At 39.0% G+C, this 9,196-nt stretch overlaps 1 pseudogene; it reads right to left on the bottom strand.

Moving 5' to 3' along the window:
* Positions 1–3,450: 3,450 nt before the first annotated feature.
* LOC100976942 (elongation factor 1-gamma-like) lies at positions 3,451–7,849 on the bottom strand (annotated as a pseudogene).
* Between the last annotated feature and the right edge of the window lie 1,347 nt (positions 7,850–9,196).

Here is a 9,196-nt window from a genome sequence, read left to right as displayed (position 1 = left end):
TATTAAGACCATAGCATCATCCATCACACATTTTAGATTTACTTGGAAAGCAGAATAGATTGAATAGTTGGAGAATGAGCTGAGGAAACCAAGATAATACTTCTAATGATCCTCCCAGGCAAATCCCAGAGAAGTAAAACATCTAAAACAGCCACATAGCAGAGATTCCTTTTTTCCTCAGTTTTCCAGTGGATCACATATTGTCTAGATTATTTGCTTTAAACTAAAAATTTCTCACCATAAATTAAGAAAATGTTCTGGACTTCATACCTTGAAAATTATTTTTTAGTAGTTGTAGAATGGGGTCCAGTTAAGTGTATGCATCTAGAGTTCTCAGGTGACTTTGAAGGACATTCTGGCTATGAACTGTTACCTTCAAAAGTGGTGGTGGCTCTTACTGACAAACTCCTATTCTGAGGTAAGCCAAATAGTGATTCTCTGCATATTATGCAAGTTTAGGTAATAGCATGGGCGAAATGTTTTATTTAATAAATCACTTTTATGTTGTTTATAGTTTAGAAAAATATTTAAGTATGGAGTTTAAAATAGTTGGTGTTCAAAGGCTCTTCATAAGAAAATGCTCATTATATTTTTGTAGGAGTAGTTGGCAAACATATTTATTTTTCATCCTTAGTTTTTCTCTATTCCTCTCTCTATATAATATAAAATATATATAATTTATATTTTATATATAATAAATTTATACATAAAATATGGTATAGTGATCTCTAAATACAAAAATTATATATAGATATATGAATTACATGTTAAATACAACTGATATTACACATATATAATTGTATATATATATACACACACACACACACGCAAACACACACATGCACAGTACATATAATTTCTGTAGAGCTCACTATACTAGATTTTCTGGAGAAGAATTTGGTGGTATATGTCTATAAATCTATATCTATATGTATATCTTATGTGAGAATTTTACTTTCTCAAATTATATAATTGATCCAAAAATTAAATATCAAATCTGCAGAGTTAGTGATCTATATATCCAAAAAAACGTAGTTTATTTAGACATTTTTTCAAATGAAAAACTAAAGGAGAAGCTCAGTTGAACCTATTTTTTTAAGTTTTAAAATAATTTGCCATATTAATGAATTAGTATAAGATACATAATATCATAATACAAAGATTGATGGAAGTAGGTATTGATAGGATTGTAAGTTAATAACAGCTTTAGCTTTCTTCATACACAGCAAAAAAGAAAAAAAATAGAGTTTAAACTCCTCCTTCTTCCCTGTCATTCTTCATAAAACCCGCACATACCCACAAAATATACATCAACAACAAAAACATAGATCCGAGGTGAGCAATCCATTTCAAACTATAAAGGAGGATTGGACCATTAAATTGTATAATTGGAATTATGGTTAAGACATAAAGTCCCATGCATTGTTATTTTCTATTCATTATTAGTATGAATTAAGAATCCTCCTAATCAACAGAAATTTGAATTTCATTTTGATGTTTGGAATTCTTTATCTTCCTTTAACTGCCGTTCACAGAACTCAATCAAGGATATCTCTTTGCAATGATGTTACCGATATATATTTCATAGTTGAGTGGAAAATTCTAAAATAGCCAATACATCATTTTGCTCTAGATTTGGAAGCTAATAAAACATGGCTACAAATGAATAATTAAAAAACCAAATTACCAAATCATATCCCTAAAGGTTTCTTTCAGTTCCCCAGACGGTTCCCCTACAATTGGCTTCTTGTGTATGAGTAATGAAAACCAAGATTTGCGTTTACTTCACTGACCCTGAAAACAAAAACTCTTATATTTATTTTGAAAGTATTATAGACATTTGGTTTTATGGAAACATTCTTCAATGTTTCAGATTTGGGAAGTACTACAGTGCTATCTTTAACAGTAGGTTTTCCTCAGCAATGTTGGTTTAGGACAATACTTTTCTATCTTGAACATGGATAAGAATCACTTGGAAGGCTAGTTTAAAACAAGATTGCTAGCCTAGACCTGTGAGTTTCTAATTGACTAGCTCTAGAATGGGGCCCATAAATTTGCAAACGTTGAGGACCACTGATTTAGGATATGTGTCCATTAATTTATCAGCTGAAATTACATATATATAACTAATAATAATAAAAAACAATATTTATTATTAATATAATTTATTATCATTTAATAATAATAAATTAAATAATAATAAATAATATATATTTTGTATATATAACTAATGAAAAACAACTTGTGCTGATTTGAACTGTGTTTATGTCTCAGAAAAGTCAGTTTCAGAAAATGTCAACATATGGTTCCATATATTGATATTTAAAATAACAAATTTTATTTCTAGTAGCAACTTTATGTTATTAATGCCTCTTGCTTAAAATGAAGTAAAACTGTGAATATTACCAATGCTATTACACTGAGAAGTAAGAAAGTATTTTAGAAGAGCAAATTGCTAGTTTTTAACTTTATTTTTATATATATATACTTTTTAAATTATACTTTAAGGTCTAGGGTACACCTAATGTAAATGACAAGTTAATAGTTTTTAACTTTCTGTGCATTTTTTGGCTTCAAATAAAATCTTAACAACAATAGTCTCCTTGGGCTTTTCATTGACATCTTTTAAAGTAATTCACAGGCTGAGGAATGCAGAAGTTAATCATTTTGACTAATTTGTAATTAGCTCTACCTGTATTCCAGAGGAAATGATCAATATTACCATTTGAAGAGGCCAGGCTTAGATCCAGCAACACTTCTAGAACATCCGCAGTTAATTTTTGACATTCAGTGCTTGTTCCTCACTGGAAAAGCTAAAATTCTCTCATTCAGTCACAATTTATTAGAAAGTTTTTTTAAAAATAGAGAAAATAAACATCTCTTTTTAACTTTTTAAAAAATTTGGGTGAAAAAGGTGTTTAAAAACACGTAAGTCAGTTATTATTGTTAAAATTATTACTGACTTAGTGAAAGATAATTCCTGTCATATGTGTTCAATTTTAAGAAAATAAAAAAATTTCCCTTGCAGATTAGTTTTCTAACACATTTGACATACTTAAAGTAGAGCTGAAATGTTTTGAAATGTGAAATCAATTTACCTTTAAACAACTTTTAATTTGATTTTCCTGGCAATTCAGAACACCTGTTTTGGGATCTGGTCATACCAAACACTATTTCAGAGACTGAGGAAAACATCAGAAAAACAAGAGAATTTCATTCCTGGGGAAGGGGTGTATATTTTAGTAAGAAAAAGAAATTCAACTTAGGACAATATGATATTTCCTTAAATCTTCAACATGGAGTATGAGATCCCATAAATAGACTCTTGTTGACCATCCCTATTTTATTTTATTATTTAGTTTAGTTTAGTTTTTCAGTGTTCATTTTCCTTTAATGACTCCCATCACCCTGAAGGGCAGATGCAGGCAGGTAGAAGATGGCAAGAGATACTCACTTGACAATCTCACCCTGAATGAAGGCTCTGCCCATATTCTGGAAACCCTCCTCCCAGGAAAACTACGCTCCAACCAGGGTCTGGGGCTCGTCGCTGCCAGGAGCCTGGTTTTTGCCATGTGTATGACTGGTAGTCCATCTGCCAATCTGGACTCAGCAGAAAGGCAAGCTCCTGGCCTCAGAAGCCTCAGACTCCAGAAATAGAGCTACTGTTGTTGGTTCCAAAGAGGATGACACTGGCAAAGTCATCTTCCTCAGCTTGTCCAGTCGCTTGAACATTCCAGTGATGAGATTGCAAGTATAAAGGTCTGAGTGAGTTCTTTAGGAAAGCGATATTGTGAGTACCACAGGAACCAGCCATCCTTATCAAAGTGCTCCCAGAAATAGGGCAGCACCACAGAGAGCGTGTCCTCGTTGGAGTACTTGCGCTTAAATTCATCCAACACAAAGGTACTCTTGAGCAAGTGAGCGAAGAGGTCTTTGACCTTGAGCTCAGCAGCCAGCACCTGCTCACATTCGTCCATCTCCTCCTCAGGAGCAGGGGCAGCTGCCTTTTTCTCCTCCTTCCGCTCAGCTTGGGGCTGCTGCTTATTTTCCCGTGAACCTTTCCCTTTCCATGGGGTGTCTTTTTCAGGCTGGCTTTCTGCAAGCTTTTTAGCATCAAACTGGGTCATGTTCACAGACAGTTTCACCTTCCCTAAGACAGCCCTGAACTGGGGCTGGTTAATGCAGGTGAGGAACCAGCAGTTGGTATTGGGAAAGGCCTGGCAGGAAGAAGGCTCCAGAACCTGCTTATAGAGCCACAACAGGGTGCAGAAAACTACTATGTCAGCCAGACGAAGAGTCCTCATCTTCAAGTGAGCATCCAGCAGCCCCAAAATTCACCTCACCTCTGCCTTTGCATTCTCAGTAGCCTGTTTGTTGTGGTGCATGATGCCCAAGGTGGGAAACACTGAGATACTGGCTGGGGACACTGCATTGCTATCAAGAGAGCTCACCCACTGCACCACCTGGGCTGCTGCCTATGGAGTCCTTCCCCACCGTTCCTCATTGCTCACATAGTAGCAATGGCATTGCTTTCAAACACACAAAATCCATCGTCACTCTCAAGTGCTGGAACCTTGCTGGCAAGAAATTTGCGAATAAATTTGGGGCTGCTATTGCGAATAAATACAGGGGCCTGGACGGCCTCTGAGCCCCATCAGTCATCTCTTTCTGCTTTCTCAGTTCCATCAGCTTCCTCACAGTTGAGGAACAGAGTTAGGGGCATTTGCCATTGCTGTGCTCCCAAACTGGGTTGCTAGTTGTGGGATGACCTTTCTACACGAGGAAGAGAGAGGCAATCTATTTCCAATGCCCCACTTATTTGCAGTAAATAAGAGATGGTTGAGGAGGCTTTTGGCAGTTCTGGCTGATATGCCCTGGCTGATTACAGCAATAGCAGATAGTGAACTCTTTAGTGCCCATAAGGCTCCACGCTGATGGCTGGCCAGGGGCCCTTAATACGGGCAGAGAGTTTGCAATGGCAGCAGCCAGGTAGTGAGCCGCCACTCATCTCTTTCTCGATATTTTCTATCCCATTCAGACTGTGATATTTCCTCCCATTATTAAAGACCCTGAAGAACCACATCCAGCAAGATGGGAAAATGGTGTTTGTGGTCTTTGGTCTAGTTTCTGGAGTTTGTGTCTAATATTTGGAGAGGCCTGGCTGATAAAACAAACAAACAAACAAACAAAAACACTCAAAATAGCTAGGCTTTTTGGGCTTTTGGGGTCCACATTAGTATATTTTCTCTTGGCTCCAGCCAGCTTGGAGTGAAATAGAGCTAGCTTTTCATTTGACCTCTGTGTTACCTCTCTTAGTTCGGCTTAGTTGACCAGTTTTATGGCAGCCTTTTTCATGCCTTCAGTTAAACAAGTAATTATATGATTATGGCATTCCCTGCCAGTGTTTCTCTCTTGGTAGGTCCATCTAGAATCAACATCAGGAACTGCTGTTCTCCCCCAGCCAGAATCCTAAGGGCTCTGGTCATGAACTTCATCTTTCCACCATTGAGCTAGAGACAAAATGTGGGACCTTTCCTCATGAGCACAACAGTTGGTAAAGATAATATAAACGTCCAGAAAAATGAGATCAGAGGAAACAAAACTTACTCTGAATTCTTTTATGAAGTGAGAAGAGTCCTGGCCTTGGTCCTAAAGGAGCCAAGTTTACCTTGTATCTGATAGAAGTCCAAAATGGGAAAGGAACATGGACTCTGATTGTTTTTAGAAGTGGTTTGCCACTTCTCAGAGTGGCAAAACTTTTCCTGGGGCTGAAGTGGGATAATAAATGGCTCCCAATCCAGCATGTGAGGGGAGAAAAAGGTTCCAGGTAGGGGAGAGGCAGAGAGAAGGAGGTAGAAGGTGGAGTGGAAGGAGGGAAAGGCATAGGAGTAGATACATTGTTGGGGAGGAGGAAGAGGAGGAAGGTGGGGAGGATCTTGACCATGGGAGCATGAAAGAGGGTTCATCTAAAATGTCTGCAGTCAGGAGAGGTAAGAACTTTGCTAGGCACATTCAACAGTTTCCTTGAAGGTCTGGGTCCCAACCCCAGGGACATAAAAGCCTGGATAAAAGGAACCTCAGGCCATTTGGAGGAATTTTGACAACACAGATTGAGTTGCAAAAAGTATTAAAATCCAAAGTCCCATTCGAGTCTAGGCTAATTGATCTGAGAGTTTATCAACAGGCCAAACCACATTACACAAGAAAATTAGGCAATTCTTCTTGAGAGTCTGAGGGTGAAATTTGTCCCAATGTTTTAGGATGCAACACAGAGGTGAGTTGGAAGGAATACACAAAGTTTGCCCCATGCTGGGACTGGAAAATGATGAGCCACTGGAGGCTGATATCTGCTGGGGACATGAAGCATACTTTCTCTCAAGGCATCCTGACAGGGGAAAGGATACCATTCAAGTCCACTGGGGTACTTCTGAGATGTCCTTCCTAGAGGGGTATTGCACCTATTTGGAAAGACCTCCCAGCACTGGGGACAATACCGCTGGGACCTTACACTAGATGGCCTGTCCAGGCAGGAGGTATGAAGGTGAAGGGAGAACTCAGCCTGGAACCAGCCCCAGGAGAAGGGATGGGAATGGGGAGATTCATCACTCTGAGGCCACTGGCGATCACCTGATTTGGGAACATTTGGAGCTGGAGGTCTGGCTGCCTTTATGTGAGAATTAGAGTAAGAGGAAGAGAGAGTTTATGTCACCCAAAATGTGTGTGGATTTGCCCTAGAGGAGCCGCTGCTGCTAATTCTGCAACATGCAGGGATTGGAGACCTCTGACCAGAAAGGATAGGAAACAACCTTTTTCCCTTCTGGAAGGCAGCCAGATGTTTGCCCTTTGGCCTTCAGGCAACACAAGGGAGCTGCCCTGGACAGATACCACTAGTTACCAGAGCACTACTAGAGGTCGGCTGCTGGAAGTCTGAAAAAAGAAAATGAACTTAGGTCCCTCACCTGAGTGGATGGTGGTAGTCAGACACTTCCATGCAGACACCTTTCAGTTTCACCAGAGTATAGCCCTGGCCATAGACTGTCAGTTGTTTCCATCTTGGGTGCTGTCCACAGAGGATCCTGAGTGGGAAGACAGAAAGGAAGAGGGGAGAGAGTCTCCTGTAGAGAGAGAGGTTCCCTGTACGGGCTACCAAAATGTCATGGTCAATGACTGCCTGAGGCCAGCATGGGCAGTAAAAGAATTTACCAAGACAGTCATAAGTTTAGAAAGGCAGATATATTAGAGAAAGGGGAGATATATTGCAAGAGAGCAATGGGCAAAACAGCAGAGGGAAGGTCTGCGTTGAAGTGGAGACTAGAGGAGTTTTTAAAGGGTCATGCTGCTTGGGCTAAATGCTTGAAACAGGATGCTTGGGTGCAGGTGTGTGGGGGATCAGTCAGAGTGGTGGGAGAAGCTATAGGGAAAGGAGCAGGCCTTCTGAAAGGTTGGAAGACTCTGCATAGCTTTGGGGGAGAATAAGCTGAAGGCAGCTGTTCTCCTACCCTGAGGCAGAGGGTGAGGAATAGGTACAAGGGAGTGTAGGGGGATTTATCTTAAATAGGCTTGTTTACTTTTGTTGTCCAGGAAATGACCTTTGATCATCCACGTGTGTGACTGCTCTCTGAAAGGGGCAACAATAATGTTAATTACACACAGATTGTGTTTGCTCCAGGCTTTCAGCATTATGTGTGTATTGAATAAGCAGCTCCAGCTGTTCGAGGCTGCTCTTTTCTTCAGCCACTAGTGCCAGCAGCCCCCTAGCTGCTGTTACACTGCATACCTGTGTCTGAGTACTCCTTTCATCCTTCTCTCCACCAGGGTCTGCAGGATGGACCCGGCACAGGTGGGCCATGAGCTGAGCACTTGGGTTTAATGTTTGGTTGCAAGTGAGCCATTTACAGTTGGCCCAGTTTCTCAGAACATTCGCTGTCCTCTATCCCTGTTTCTGTTCCTGCCAGCTAAGCCCATTTTTAATTTTCTTTTAACCCTTAGGGTGCCACAATTACTAATAATTTAACCAAAGAGTTAAATTTTTGGTTCTCATTAACAAAATACATAAATGCTAAGTGATAAAGCACTTAAACTTCTTTGAAAACTTCAAATATAGAAAAAATGGTCTGTCTTTATACAATGGTACTTCCACTATGTTGACTAAAATAGTTTCCTCAGCCACCTGACAAATCTAGAACTGACATATCCACTCTGTTGAATGTTAGGCCACGGTACAGTTGGGTTGGTAATAAATTTGTATTGTGTAAAATTCCCCTCTGAAGCTTTTTATGAGCCAGTGGATGGGCCTTTTTAAATGTAGAAATTGACAGAGCCACTGCTTTCCTGATCAGATGTGCCTTTATTATAATTCTCTCCTAGTGACTCCTTAGATATAATGTAACTTTTATCTCATATCCTTTGCATTGCTGGGATTAGATTTTTTTTTTTTCTGTTTTGAGGAATCTCTGTGTACTTTACTCAAGGTTGCAGTTGATATCTAGTTAATTGATACCACCTTACAGGATAGAGGTCAGGGCCTCACCTTCTACCCACTGATCAATACTGCCTTTCCATCCATCAAAATATATCCTTAAGAGACAACGAATAATTCAAGTTGCTGTAGCCATGCATACTAAATGTGGCTTCATAAAATCTACCTCTTTTATTATCATATCTGTATGCTATCTCTGATTTATAACTTATTTTTAAAAACAGTTTTACTGGTTAAGTAATGGACTCTGTTTCTCTAAAGTTTTCAAAACACTCAAAAGGAAGTTTTGTATAACTTCTGGGTGGAGTAATTTCAATTTTGTTAATATCATAGAAGCCAAGAGAGAAAATATAAGGGCAAAGTGCATAATAACAATACCAATCAGATTATTGATCTCCATCATTGGAAGTCCATCAGCCAGCATCTTTCTAATAGTGCAACACATACTATAGATTTAATGAGTCTATATTTTCCAATATCCTTTACTGTTTGAACCATTCCTCACTCTGGTCTACTCCTTATATCTTACAAAATGAATGTATAAAAATATCTAGCCTTTTTCTTCTTAATAATAGATATGTTAAATCTGTGACTTATACCTCAAATCAACAAAAATGATGAGTTAATGGGCCTCCCATGTGGTTCCACTGTTATCTTGGTTTTATATTTTGCATGAGTGTAAATCTTTCTCCCATTATAGTTTTTACCATTGCTACT

This window comes from Pan paniscus, chromosome 3 (assembly GCF_029289425.2).
Source record: "Pan paniscus chromosome 3, NHGRI_mPanPan1-v2.0_pri, whole genome shotgun sequence".
Taxonomy (NCBI): Eukaryota; Metazoa; Chordata; class Mammalia; order Primates; family Hominidae; genus Pan; species Pan paniscus.
Note: the sequence above shows the minus strand (reverse complement) of the source record. Positions and strands in the feature narration are given on the sequence as shown.